Source organism: Oncorhynchus keta, chromosome 35 (genome assembly GCF_023373465.1).
Source record: "Oncorhynchus keta strain PuntledgeMale-10-30-2019 chromosome 35, Oket_V2, whole genome shotgun sequence".
NCBI lineage: Eukaryota > Metazoa > Chordata > Actinopteri > Salmoniformes > Salmonidae > Oncorhynchus > Oncorhynchus keta.
In genome coordinates, this window is record NC_068455.1 from 61,805,106 (window position 1) to 61,818,351 (window position 13,246).

The following is a 13,246-nucleotide window of genomic DNA, read 5'->3' on the forward strand; positions in this document are numbered from 1 at the left end:
TTTGTGTCTCTGACATGTGTGATAATGCAAGATCTCAGACTGTGGTTATTTCCATAAATGGTATGATATCCACATAATTGTGCTTGGAATATGTTGTTGTGGAGGCAGTTTTCATGTACTGTTTAATGCAGTCAAGATGGCAGCAGTATATTATATACAGTATATAGCCATACAGAACCTAGCTAGCTACCAGGGTTCTCAAGCACTGGTACAGTAATGACATGCAGCTTTGGTCAGTGCACTTCCTGCAGAAATCCATTTGCATCGGGGGTGCATTGCAAGCAGTGCTGGCTAGAGATAACACTTCATCTTTTCAAATGGAAGCCCCGTTGAAAAATGAACCACTGCCTGCCTGCAGTGCACTAGATCAAGGTGTCCCAGTATACTTAAAAGGAATGTGCTTCACTATCAAGGTCTACACAACACGATATTCAAACATTTGTATGTGATATAGAGCGCTTTTGGTGATTGATTTTGAAACAATACTTTAAAAAAATACATATTTACATGTATTTAGTCCTAAACATTTCAGTATAACATTTAAGATATGCAGACCTGCCATTTAACATACATTCATTAATTTAATAATTGATACATTATTTAATTAATTCATAATCTGTGTCAGTACATTTTCCAGTTTGAAAACATTCTCAATCAAACATCAACTATTTATTAACCCAGAGCTTTATAAGGTGAAAACTAATCATTTTAACTAAGCTTATACCTTATTTATGTTTATTATTATTTGGGGAGGAGGGGGAGATCAGCTTTAATATTGCAGATCGATTGTAGAGTTACCTCTGCTGCAGAGGATATGTTCATTAGAGTTACCAGCCTCATATATTGCAGCCCATCTGGTAAGCGCTTAGTGGGACTATCATTTGTTTTTCAACGGGACAATGACCCAACACACCTCCAGGCTGTGTAAAGGCTAGATGGCCAAGAAGGAGAGTGATGGAGTGCTGCATCAGATGACCTGGCCTCCCCAATCCCCCGACCTCAACCAAATTGAGATGGTTGGACCGCAGAGTGAAGGAAAAGCAGCCAACAAGTGCTCAGCATATGTGGGAATTCCTTCAAGACTGTTGGAAAAGCATTCCAGATGAAGCTGGTTGAGAGAATACCAAGAGTGTGCAACGCTGTCATCAAGGCAAAGGGTGACTACTTTGAAGAATCTCAAACATAAAATATATTTTGATTTGTTAAACTCTTTTTTGATAACTACATGATTCCATATGTGTTACTTCATAGTTTTGATGTCTTCACTATTATTCTACAATGGAGAAAATAGTAAAAATAAAGAAAAACCCTTGAATCAGTAGGTGTGTCCAAACTTTTGACTGGTATTTATATATCTACACATATACCTCTCTCATCTATTTCTGATGTCCCTCCTCTACCCTCAACCTCTCTCATCTATTTCTGATGCCCTTCCTCTACCCTCACCTCTCATCTATTTCTGATGTCCTGCCTCTACCCTCAACCTCTCTCATCTATTTCTGATGTCCTTCCTCTACCCCCAACCTCTCTCATCTATTTCTGATGTCCTTCCTCTACCCTCAACCTCTCATCGATTTCTGATGTCCTTCCTCTACCCTCAACCTCTCTCATCTATTTCTGATGTCCTTCCTCTACCCTCAACCTCTCTCATCTATTTCTGATGTCCTTCCTCTACCCTCAACCTCTCTCATCTATTTCTGATGTCCTTCCTCTACCCTCAACCTCTCTCATCTATTTCTGATGTCCATCTACCCTCAACCTCTCTCATCTATTTCTGATGTCCTTCCTCTACCCTCAACCTCTCTCATCTATTTCTGATGTCCATCCAGTCTCTATTTGCCATATATGTTTTAACTGTGCTGTTTCACAAAAGTTCTGAACCTACAGTATATACATTTTACAGACACAGTATATTTTACATGAGTTATCTTGCTGCTATTAGTCCCACCTTTTAGCTCCATTCAACCCCTCCCATCTATCTCTTCTATTTGCCATATGATTTTCAACTGTGCTGTGATGTGTCACAAAAGTTCTGAACCTTTCCATTCTCATAGTTTCTACAGATGGTAAATGAAAGATTTTTTTCTGTTGCTAAAAGTATTATTATATTATTGATCGATTGACTATGACTTTTCAAACCACCCAGTAGTGCTATCTGCAGCATTAGTCATTCTTGGACCCGTGACCAAAAACAAGCTACATATGGACAGTACCAAAATAAATGATCTCATAATGTCTCTTTGCAGGAAAACCTGCAGAGCTGGGAAGGTTGTATCCCCCATACATATATATAACATTATATTGGTTGCAATAATTTTGTATAATAATTTAAATGGAAAAACTATACGGTTTGAATCCGGAGTCGTTTTGCGTATCAGTTCACAAACCATGGAATCAGTACATCGAAAATCTCTTTCCAACTATTTTTCAATCTATATGGCACAGCTGTTAATTATTTGGTACTTGAATGAAAGTGGTACACTTATATACAGTGTTTCTAGCAGCGAGCAGCTGACAGTTAATTCATTTTCACATGTCCACAGCCTTACCAAGCAATTATTGAGAGGTATGTTACTCATAAATATTTCGATTCAGGCCTACAAGCACAGACCTATATTACATATTACAAATGTAATATGACTTTCACTTGACAGTCAAACACGCATGACACAGGTAGAGGCGTAGGTAGTTGGTTGCATTTTTATCCCATGTTTACTGCTAGGTGGAGCCCGAGTATATTGTGTGAGCGACAATCCAGATCCGAGTTTTGCGTCTCGCCGTTCTCGCATTCTACCTTGAGTCAAAGACCGCATTTCTCCCAGGCAGTGCTCCGAAATTGGTTTGTCATATGCGCAGAGAGCAAAGCCTTGGAAGCAAAAAATATATCGAGTTCTTTGCCGTGGAGATTTTCAAACAAGACACATTTATTTGGCATAGCCTACTATTTTTTTTGCGCTAATGTGTTTTGCCTTTGAGCTTTTACTTTCGGACGTGATGTAGTAGTTACTGCACAAGAGGACGTGTTGTGCGCCACTTCTTTTGAGGGACTGTCATCTGGATACACAAGGAGACCGTTCTTTCTCCAGCAATATCGACAGTACACGGATCATACAGACATGTCCAGCTCCTCTAGCCTACTATCGGACTTCTGAGAAAATATAAGCGGAGTTATTCGAAATTATTATTTGGAATCGCCCTTCTTTTCCCTCGACCCTCTGAGGAGACTGATCTGTGCGCAAGGACGATATCAATTGTGTTAAGAAAATAAGTGTGAACAATTGTATTACTCACACTTTCAATGGGAGGACTATTTGAAGGGTATAATCGTTTCACCAGTGTCTTCTAAAACACGGTAAGAATATTATGCTAATTCGTAGGCTATACGATTTTGCCTGCATCTTCATCTATATTTTGGTTCGCATATCCACTTCAATTAGCCTACTTGCAGTTTCTCGTATATACAATATTTGCCTGTGTTGGATGAAATGTGTAGGCTAATGAGTTATACGCTGTTATATTTAAGACTTAATTTTTAAGTAAACTTGGCGACGGTGTGTCACGGTTGGTATTCATTGGTTACGCAGTTTGCAATTAATTGCCTTGTCAAGATATCAATAGTTTCTAGTGTCAGTTGCGGTGATTTAAAGAGCGTCACTTAATGAGCGCGTCCTTGCTGCTCTATCCAAATTAGGGAACCAATGTAGTTTGTTGTATGGTTTATTATAAAGGGAATGGTTGGCACTATGCACCGGCAACGTGCGTCTGTCCGTTTCTCTATTCACAACCCAGCTTTCAGAAGATGTTAAAATAATGCGTTACTTAGTCCAGTATGAAGTTGGTGATGAATGAAGTTTATGTAGGGTACCCTTAAACAGTTCACAGTCCGTTTTACAATGGGTGCTTGAAACGGTGGTTGTATTACAATAGGATGTTCAAGGGAAAACTGTGTATAGAGTCACGGATGAACGGCAATATCTGGAATAGAATGAAAATGGATGTTTTTCCACATGTATAATGTTGTCCATTTTGAGTGCCACCATGCAAGTTATGGGAAAACGGACGCACTAACAGACCTGAGGGGACCATCTGCATCGCACGATAAATTAAATATAGGCTTGCATGAGCCTCCAGAATTGGTTAGTTGTATGTTTTAATCTCATTCCTTTGCACACAAGACTGCCATATCTGCGACACCCCAGTAGTCCATTGACGTAGGCCATACGCGTTCACACTTATTTACTCATTTAATGTTTTGCTATCTATATACAGTTTTTTTCATAAAGTATTCACACCCTTTGACTTATTCCGCATTTAGTTGTTTTACAAAGTTGGATTCAAATGGATTTAATTGTCATTTATTTTTGTCAACGATTCTACACAATGTACTCTGATATCAAAGTCGAAGAAAAAAATCTAACGTTTGTAAAAAAAATAAAAAAAATGAAAAATACAACACTATCTTGATTAGATAAGTATTCAACCCCCGGAATCAATACATGTTAGAATCACCTTTGGCAGCAATTACAGCTGCATGTCTTTGTGGGTGAGTCTTGAAGAGCTTTCCACATCTGACTTGTGTAACATTTGCCCATTATTATTTTACAAATTCTTCAAGCTCTGTCAAGTTGATTGTTGATCATTGCTTGACAACCATTTTCAGGTCTTGCCATAGATTCTCAAGCAGATTTAAGTCAAAACTGTAACTCGGCTACTCAGGAACATTCACTATGTTATTGGTAAGCAACTCTAGTGTAGATTTTGCATTGTGTTTTAGGTTGTCTTGCTGAAAGGTGAATTCATCTCCCAGTGTCTGGTGGAAGGCAGACAGAACTAGGTTTTCTTTTAGGATTTTGCCTTTGCTTAGTTATATTCCGTTTGACTTTTTATCCTGCAAAACTCCCCAGTTCTTAACAAATACAAGCATACACATAACATGATTCCACCACCACTATGCTTGAAAATATGAAGAGTGATACTAAGTAATATGTTTGGGGCAAATCCAGTACAACACTTTGTATTCAGGACAAAGAATGAATTGCTTTGCCACATTTTTTGCAGTATTACTTTAGTGCCTTGTTGCAAACAGGATGATTGTTTTGCAATATTCTGATTTGCTACAGGCTTCATTATTTTTATTATGTCATTTAGGTTAGTATTCTGAAGTAATTACAATGTTCCATCCACCCATTAAGTGTTCTCCCATCACAGCCATTAAACTCTAACTGTTTTAAAGTCACGGTTGACCTCATGATGGAATCCCTGAGTGGCCTGTATCTTTTGTAGTGACTGGGTGTGTATTGATAAATCATTTGTATGATACATTTGAATTTATTAGAACTTTTCAACTTCTCTTCTGTCACATTTCAATATACATCTGCTATTTTGTCCTCAATGCCATTTTAGATATTAAAGGGAATGGATTAACGTGTGTGTGTGTGTGTGTGTGTGTGTGTGTGTGTGTGTGTGTGTGTGTGTGTGTGTGTGTGTGTGTGTGTGTGTGTGTGTGTGTGTGTGTGTGTGTGTGTGTGTGTGTGTGTGTGTGTGTGTGTGTGTGTGTGTGTGTGTGTGTGTGTGTGTGTGTGTGTGACATAAAACATTCCAAATAGGATCAGAGTCTGCAACATTCATTTATTTGTCAAGGTTTTGAATCCTTCTGGGCAGTTCCTCACCAAGGTTTAGTAGGCTTACTACCGAACACTTGTTTGTCTCTGACTTTCCATCTCATCCTCTGTGAAGTGCTCTCAAGGTGGTGACACGTGATTACAGCCATATCTTCAGTGTGGTGGGTGTACGGGTAAACATGCCCATGACACAACCTAAACGAGCCATCTACCTCAGACGGTGAAGACCTTGACATCCTCCCCCTAGAGGAATAACGAGAGGACAGTTCATGCTTTGCTTTTCTTGTCTAATTGGATGTCAACCTGTAGTTTACTTTCAGTGCATCTTGTCTTTGCTCATCCAATGCCACGTCGTTCTTCATAATATTTGCTCCACAGCTGTGGGCAGTGTCCCAATGGTGTATGTCTGACAGATATCACTTTTGACTATATTGCTAGATGCTGACCTCACCTTTTCTCTTGTTGTGGTGCAGTACCATTGCAGTGCATTCTGGATGGCTGGCCTAATTCGTTTTAGCCAACCGCTTATGCAGTAAAGTGAATATGTCTGGAAAATTGATAATCCTGGTAGCAAGAGTTGCTCTATCTGGAAATGACCTTTTACTGCCAGAATATCAAGAAAAAGGAGAGGGTAGATGATGAAGAGGGAGGTGTATATAGCACCTCATAGCTGGTGCAGGGATCTACCTGTGTGCCATCTGGCTTGTGAAAACAATCAGTGGTAACCTTACCCTACAGTCATTACTGCTTTAGGTGTTCTAAGGTCTAGTAGGTGTTTTTTCTTCTCATGAAATCACACTTTATTCGTTGTGGGCTGGAATTCAATCAAACTGGGCCATACTGTACGTATAGATGAATGTTCTGATCAAATCAAACTGCTTATTGTTTTAGATATCTAGGCTTAAATGATCAAAAGTGGAACAAATAATTTAATTGGGTTTAATAAGCAGTTGTTTGAATCAATGACACGGTGGATGGTTATCAATGTTTAATTCTTGCAAGGTGGTCCCACCTGTGTTTACAAGCCAGGCAGATAGCTTTTAATCTGGTGCATTGCCAACGTTAAATAGCTTTTTTACTGTTTAGCATGGCATTTGCTTATGAATGGTTCGTGAAGCATTATAAAGGTCCTTATAAAGGGTTTGTGAAGGCACACAACACTCCCTTATACCTCCAGTCTGTTTCGTAGCTGGGAGATGTTTATTGAGTACATAGTTTTCACCTAGTAACATTCGTTGTCAATCTGTAAAATGAATGTGTATTGTGTTCTTGTCACTGATTATTATTTTTTTCTTCAAGGTTTCTTTCCCTCTATTGTTTTGTTGTCTTGACAAATATGTTTTTCCTGAGACGTTTCTCTGACACTTGTCATTGATTATTATTCTTCTTCTTCAAGGTTTCTTTCCCTCTATTGTTTTGTTGTCTTGACAAATATATTTTTCCTGAGACGTTTGTCTGACAAAAGCATAACCAATGGTAATATTTCTTAACCTGGCTGACATAGTGAGCTCCAAAAGAATTACGACAGTGACAAGTGTTTTGGCTCTGTAGTCCTTCACTTTGTATTTGAAATGATACAGATAGATTATTTACCATTCATTTCTAATGGGAACACAACCAAAACAAACAGCAAATGCATCCAACAAATTTGTCACAAGCTTGATGTAGTAGTCATTGCGTGCTATGAATATTTGACCAAATATATTATAGTGGCTTGGAAATAAATGCCATTTTGAAAGGAGGCAAATGGTTAGTAGGAAAAACCTTTTGTCGTTTTGATGTCGCCAGATTGACTTTAGATGCAGTGTAACATTATCTAGCTAGCTACGATTGAGAGTAGACCGTTAGCATGTTAGCATTGCTTGCAATGTACGTTAGCATTGCTTGCTATTTTTGACGAATTTTGCTAGCTAATGACGACATTTCCATCTGTCTAAACTTGGAATTTGACGACATGATTATGATGGCAAAGTTGTTTCCAACTACATATTTGCCTACTTTAGAGATGTCCTCATATTTCCAGGACACTGTTGTGTAATTTAGACTAAACAGTCGTTAGCTTCCGTCCAGAATGATTGGGCTTATCACGACTTTTGGGCACCACTATGACACCGCCGGCAGAGGGCGGCTTGAGAACGTTCATAACAATGGCATGACGCGACTGAGTGACAGAGGTGCAAACTATGAATGGCTCCTGCCATCTCCACTTGAGCTGTGGGGCAGTGAAATGTGGAGGTCTTTATTCAGCATTGTCTCTCTGTATAATGACTGTGTGTGTGTGTGTGTGTGTGTGTGTGTGTGTGTGTGTATTACTCTCATGATTTAAGCCATCCCTTCTATACGCTACCCCACATTCCAGCTAATGGCGTAAATGTTTTATGATACGGGATAATTTGGTGCCCTCAGTAAAAACACTGGTTTCATCAAAACCAATCCTAACTACTTCCATAAAGGCCACCATTTCATTCTCAGAGGCTGTGCTGTTTTACTTTTTCCGTTTTATTATAAAAAAAAATGTTTCCCTAAAGTCTATTCGATATATGTGATTTGATTTAGCTTTTTGGACATTGGTATCAAATTTGCCAGTACAGTATGACTCGACATGATCTCTTCAATTCCCTTAATCAGGTTAACTGTATACGATTGAGGTCGACCGATTAATCGGCATGGCCAGTTAATTAGGGACGATTTCAAGTTTTCATAACAATCGGTAATCGGCATTTTTGGATGCCGATTATGGCCGATTACAGTGCAATCCACGAGGAAACTGCGTGGCAGGCTGACCACCTGTTACGCTTGTGCAGCAAGGAGCCAAGGTAAGTTGCTAGCTAGCATTAAATGTATCTTATAAAAAACAATCAATCTTCACATAATCACTAGTTAACTACACATGGTTGACGATATTACTAGGTTAACTAGCTTGTCCTGCGTTGCATAAATTAACAGGCACCGCATTTATTATATCATCGAATCACAGCCTACTTTGCTAAACGGGTGGCGATTTAACAAAAGAGCATTCGCGAAAAAAGCACATTCGTTGCACCAATGTTCCTAACCATAAACATCAATGCCTTTCTTAAAATCAATATTCAAGTATATTTTTTTAATACTGCATATTTAGTTAGCAGGCAATAATAACTAGGGAAATTGTGTCACATCTCTTGCGTTCAGTGTAAACAGAGTCAGGGTATATGCAACAGTTGTTTTGCCACCTGGCCCGTCGCAAGCTGTGTAAAGACCCTTTCTTCCTAACAAAGACCGTAATTAATTTGCCAGAATTTTACATAATTATGACATAACATTGAAGGTTGTGCAATGTAACAGCAATATTTAGACTTAGGGTTGCCACCTGTTCGATAACATACAGAACGGTTCTGTATTTCATTGAAAGAATAAACGTTTTGTTTTCAAAATTATAGTTCCCGTATTTGACCATATTAATGGCCTAATGCTCGTATTTCTGTGTGTTTTTATTATAATGAAGTCCATGATTTGATAGAGCAGTCTGAGCGGTGGTAGGCAGCAGCAGGCTCATAAGCATTCATTCAAACGGCACTTTCCTGAGTTTGCCAACAGCTCGTCGCAATGCTTGAAGCACAGCGCTGGTTTATGACTTCAAGCCTATCATCTCCTGAGATTAGGCTGGCAATACTATAGTGCCTATAAGAACATCTAATAGTCAAAGGTATATGAAATACAAATGGTATAGAGAGAAATAGTCCTATAAATTCCTATAATAACTACAAACTAAAATGACTTAACTGGAAATATTGAAGACTCATGTTAAAAAGAACCACCAGGAACTTAAACGTTAGCTTTTTTACATGGCACATATTGCACTTTCTTCTCCAACACTTTGTTTTTGCATTATTTAAACCAAACTGAACATGTTTCATTATTTATTTGAGACTAAATAGATTTTTATTTATGTATTATATTAAGATAAAATGAGTGTTAATTCAGTATTGTTGTAATTGTCATTATTACAAATATATATATCTTTTTTTTTTGGTCCTCCAGTAATCGGAATCAGTATCTGCGTGGAAAAATTATAATCAGTCGACCTCAAATATAAGGTATGACTTCATCGCTCCTCTACTGTAGGTGAAGGCTTTTACAGGAGTTAAATGTACAGGCCTTATATCGATTTGAATACCGTAAAACTTCAATTAAATGCAGTCTGAAATAGCTGTCGGTCCCTTTTAATAGCCGGGCAATGGCACATATTTCAGCAAATAAACACCTGTTTCAAACAAATGCTGGTTCTAAAGGAGTTGTTTACGAGTTTACCATGAATTGCCATGAATTGTTTACAATGTTTAATGTTTGATTGGTTACATTTTGACATTACTGAGTTATTTCAATTATGGCAATCATCAGTTTTGGCTGCTAGCTAGCAGTTCTCAGCTGTTCACTGGCAAGCACAAAAATAATCAAGAACTTCGGGAGTACAGGCAGTCAACCAATTGTTCCTAGGCCGTCATTGAAAATAAGAATTTGTTCTGAACTGACTTGCCTAGTTAAATAAAGGTAAAATAAAAATATATATAAAAAATAAAAAGTACAGACCTTAAGAAATCATCATATCATAGCCCTCTAGTGGTGAAAGTAAGAACTACCGAAATTGTAAAAGGGGAATAATAGTCACTGAAGTTATATATAGAGAAATACTAAGACAAAAGAAATGTGACGGTGTGTAAATGTTAACACAGTGCATGAAGTGAAGAAATTGATTAAAATACTGGAATTAAACAATTAACTATGCAAATGAGAAAAATGTGTGCATTAAGGAAATAGATGCCGGGTTCAAATAGAAGCACGTCTCTCAGCATCTCTTTTTTTTCAGTGATTTTAAGCAAATAAAGCCTCAGCTATTAATTGAAGTTTTACGGTAGTTTACCCAAGGCTAGTGGCTATGGAGGGCATTTTAGATACCTGTAAATTACAGTACACACACACAAGGCAGACAGCACAGTAGAAGTTCAAACCGAAAGTACCTGTGACTCACTCCGTTGAGAAATGGAAACCATCTCTATCAACAGATTCATAAGGAAATGCATCAGTGATGTTGTTCCCACAGTGAAGGTTTGCTGCTTCCCCAATCAAAAGCCCTGAATTAACACAGAGGTTTGCGCTAAACTGTGCAAGATGGCACCATATATATTTTTTGTTAGTTTATTTGCTTTGTTTGTAACGTATTTTTTTACTTGTTTTGTACGTTGCCGCTACCGTCTCTTATGACCAAAAATAACTATTGAACATCACGGCTGCGATGACTCACCACGGACTGGCAGAATCTTTTGTTTCCTTTAACATGTCCGATGAGGCCCGACGCAAACGATATACTGCTTTCTCGGGAACAGGCCCACATCCCCGTGATTTGCGTGAAGAGGAGGCGGAGAAAAAGGGTCTGTAGGGCGGGCTGCCTTCTGAGAATTAATTGGCGATCGAATAAACCCCCACTTCTTCCATTCTGCTAGCAAATGTGCAATCTTTGGACAATAAAATAGATGACCTACGTAGAAGATTAAACTACCAATAGGACATTCAAAACTGTAAAATCTTATGCTTCACGGTGACGTGGCTGAATGACGACACTATCAACATACAGCTGGCTGGTTATATGCTGTACAGGCAGGGTAGACCAGCAGCGTCTGGTAAAACAAGGGGTGTAGGACTATGTATTTTTGTAAATAACAGGTGGAGCACGATATATAAGGAAGTCTTGAGCTGATGCTCGTCTGAGGTAGTGTGGTCTACAGCTTGTCATGAGATACTCTATCTACCTAGAGAGTTTTCATCTGTATTTTTCGTAGCTGTTTTACGTACCACCACAAAGACAGCATTGAATGAGCTGTATTCTGCCATAAGCAAACAAGAAAACACTCACCCAGAGGTGGAGCTCCTAGTAGCCGGCGACTTTGATGCAGGAAAACTTAAATCTGTTTTACCAAATTTCTATCAGTATGTTAAATGTGCAACCAGAGGAAAAAAACTCAGATCAATAAAAAAAGTGGTCAGATGAAGCAGATGCTAAGCTACAGGACTGTTTCTCTAGCACAGACTGGAATACGTTCCGGGATTCCTCCAATAGCATTGAGGAGTACACCACGTCAGTCATTGCCTTCACCAATAAGTGCATCGACGACGTCCCCACAGTGACCATACGCACATGCCATGGATTACAGGCAACATCCGCACTGAGCTAAAGGCTAGAGCTGCTGCTTTCAAGGAGCGGGACTCTAATCCGGAAGCTTATAAGAAATCTCAATATGCCCTCCTTCAAACCATCAAAGGCAAAGTGTCAATACTGCACAAAGATCTAATCATACTACACCGGCTTGGACGCTTGTCAGATGTGGCAGGGCTTGCAAACCATTAGACTACAAAGGGAAGCACGGCAGACGGCTGCCCAGTGACACAAGACTACCAGACGAGCTAAACTACTTATATGCTTGCTTCGAGGCAAGTAACACTGAAACATGCATGAGCACACCAGCTGTTCTGGACGACTGTGATCACGCTCTCCGCAGCCGATGTGGGTAAGACCTTTTAAACAGGTTAAATTCACAAGGCCGCAGGGCCAGATGGATTACCAGGACGTGTATTGCGAGCATGCGTTGACCAACTGGAAAGAGTCTCCACTTCCAACCTCTCCCTGTCTGAGACTGTAATACCAACATGTTTTAAGCAGACCACCATAGTGCCTGTGCCCAAGAATACGAAGGTAAGCGACCAGTAGCACTTACGTTTGTAGCCATAAAGTGCTTCAAAAGGCTGGTCATGGCTCACATCAACACCATTATCCCAGAAACCCGAGACCCACTCCAATTTGCATACTGCCCCAACAGATCCACAGATGATAATCTCTATTGCACTCCACACTGCCCTTTCCCACCTGGACAAAAGGAACACCTACGTGAGAGTGACATTCATTGACTACAGCTCAGCGTTCAACACCATAGTGCCCTCAAAGCTCATCAATTTTTTTCTTTGCCACCTTCTCCTCCCTCCTGAATCCTCCTCCCCCCTCCTCCCTCTCTGCAGATGACTTCGTCAACCATTTTGAAAAGAAGGTCGACGACATCCGATCCTCGTTTGCTAAGTCAAACGACACCGCTGGTTCTGCTCACACTGCCCTACCCTGTGCTCTGACCTCTTTCTCCCCTCTCTCTCCAGATGAAATCTTGCGTCTTGTGACGGCCGGCCGCCCAACAACCTGCCCGCTTGACCCTATCCCCTCCTCTCTTCTCCAGACCATTTCCGGAGACCTTCTCCCTTACCTCACCTCGCTCATCAACTCATCCCTGACCGCTGGCTACGTCCCTTCCGTCTTCAAGAGAGCGAGAGTTGCACCCCTTCTGAAAAAACCTACACTCGATCCCTCCAATGTCAACAACTACAGACCAGTATCCCTTCTTTCTTTTCTCTGTCCTTGGCCAGCTCTCCCGCTATCTCTCTCAGAATGACCTTCTTGATCCAAATCAGTCAGGTTTCAAGACTAGTCATTCAACTGAGACTGCTCTTCTCTGTATCACGGAGGCGCTCCGCACTGCTAAAGCTAACTCTCTCTCCTCTGCTCTCATCCTTCTAGACCTATCGGCTGCCTTCGATATTGTGAACCA

At 39.9% G+C, this 13,246-nt stretch overlaps 1 protein-coding gene across 4 annotated transcripts in view; it reads left to right on the plus strand.

Moving 5' to 3' along the window:
- Positions 1-2,813: 2,813 nt before the first annotated feature.
- Positions 2,814-13,246, plus strand: part of LOC118368775 (adhesion G protein-coupled receptor L3) — a 362,805-nt gene continuing 352,372 nt past the window's right edge. For all 4 annotated transcript variants that reach the window (XM_052497230.1, XM_052497228.1, XM_052497229.1 and 1 more), the window contains exon 1: positions 2,814-3,352. The gene's annotated coding sequence lies outside the window, so the exon portion shown is untranslated. The remainder of the gene's footprint in view (positions 3,353-13,246) is intronic.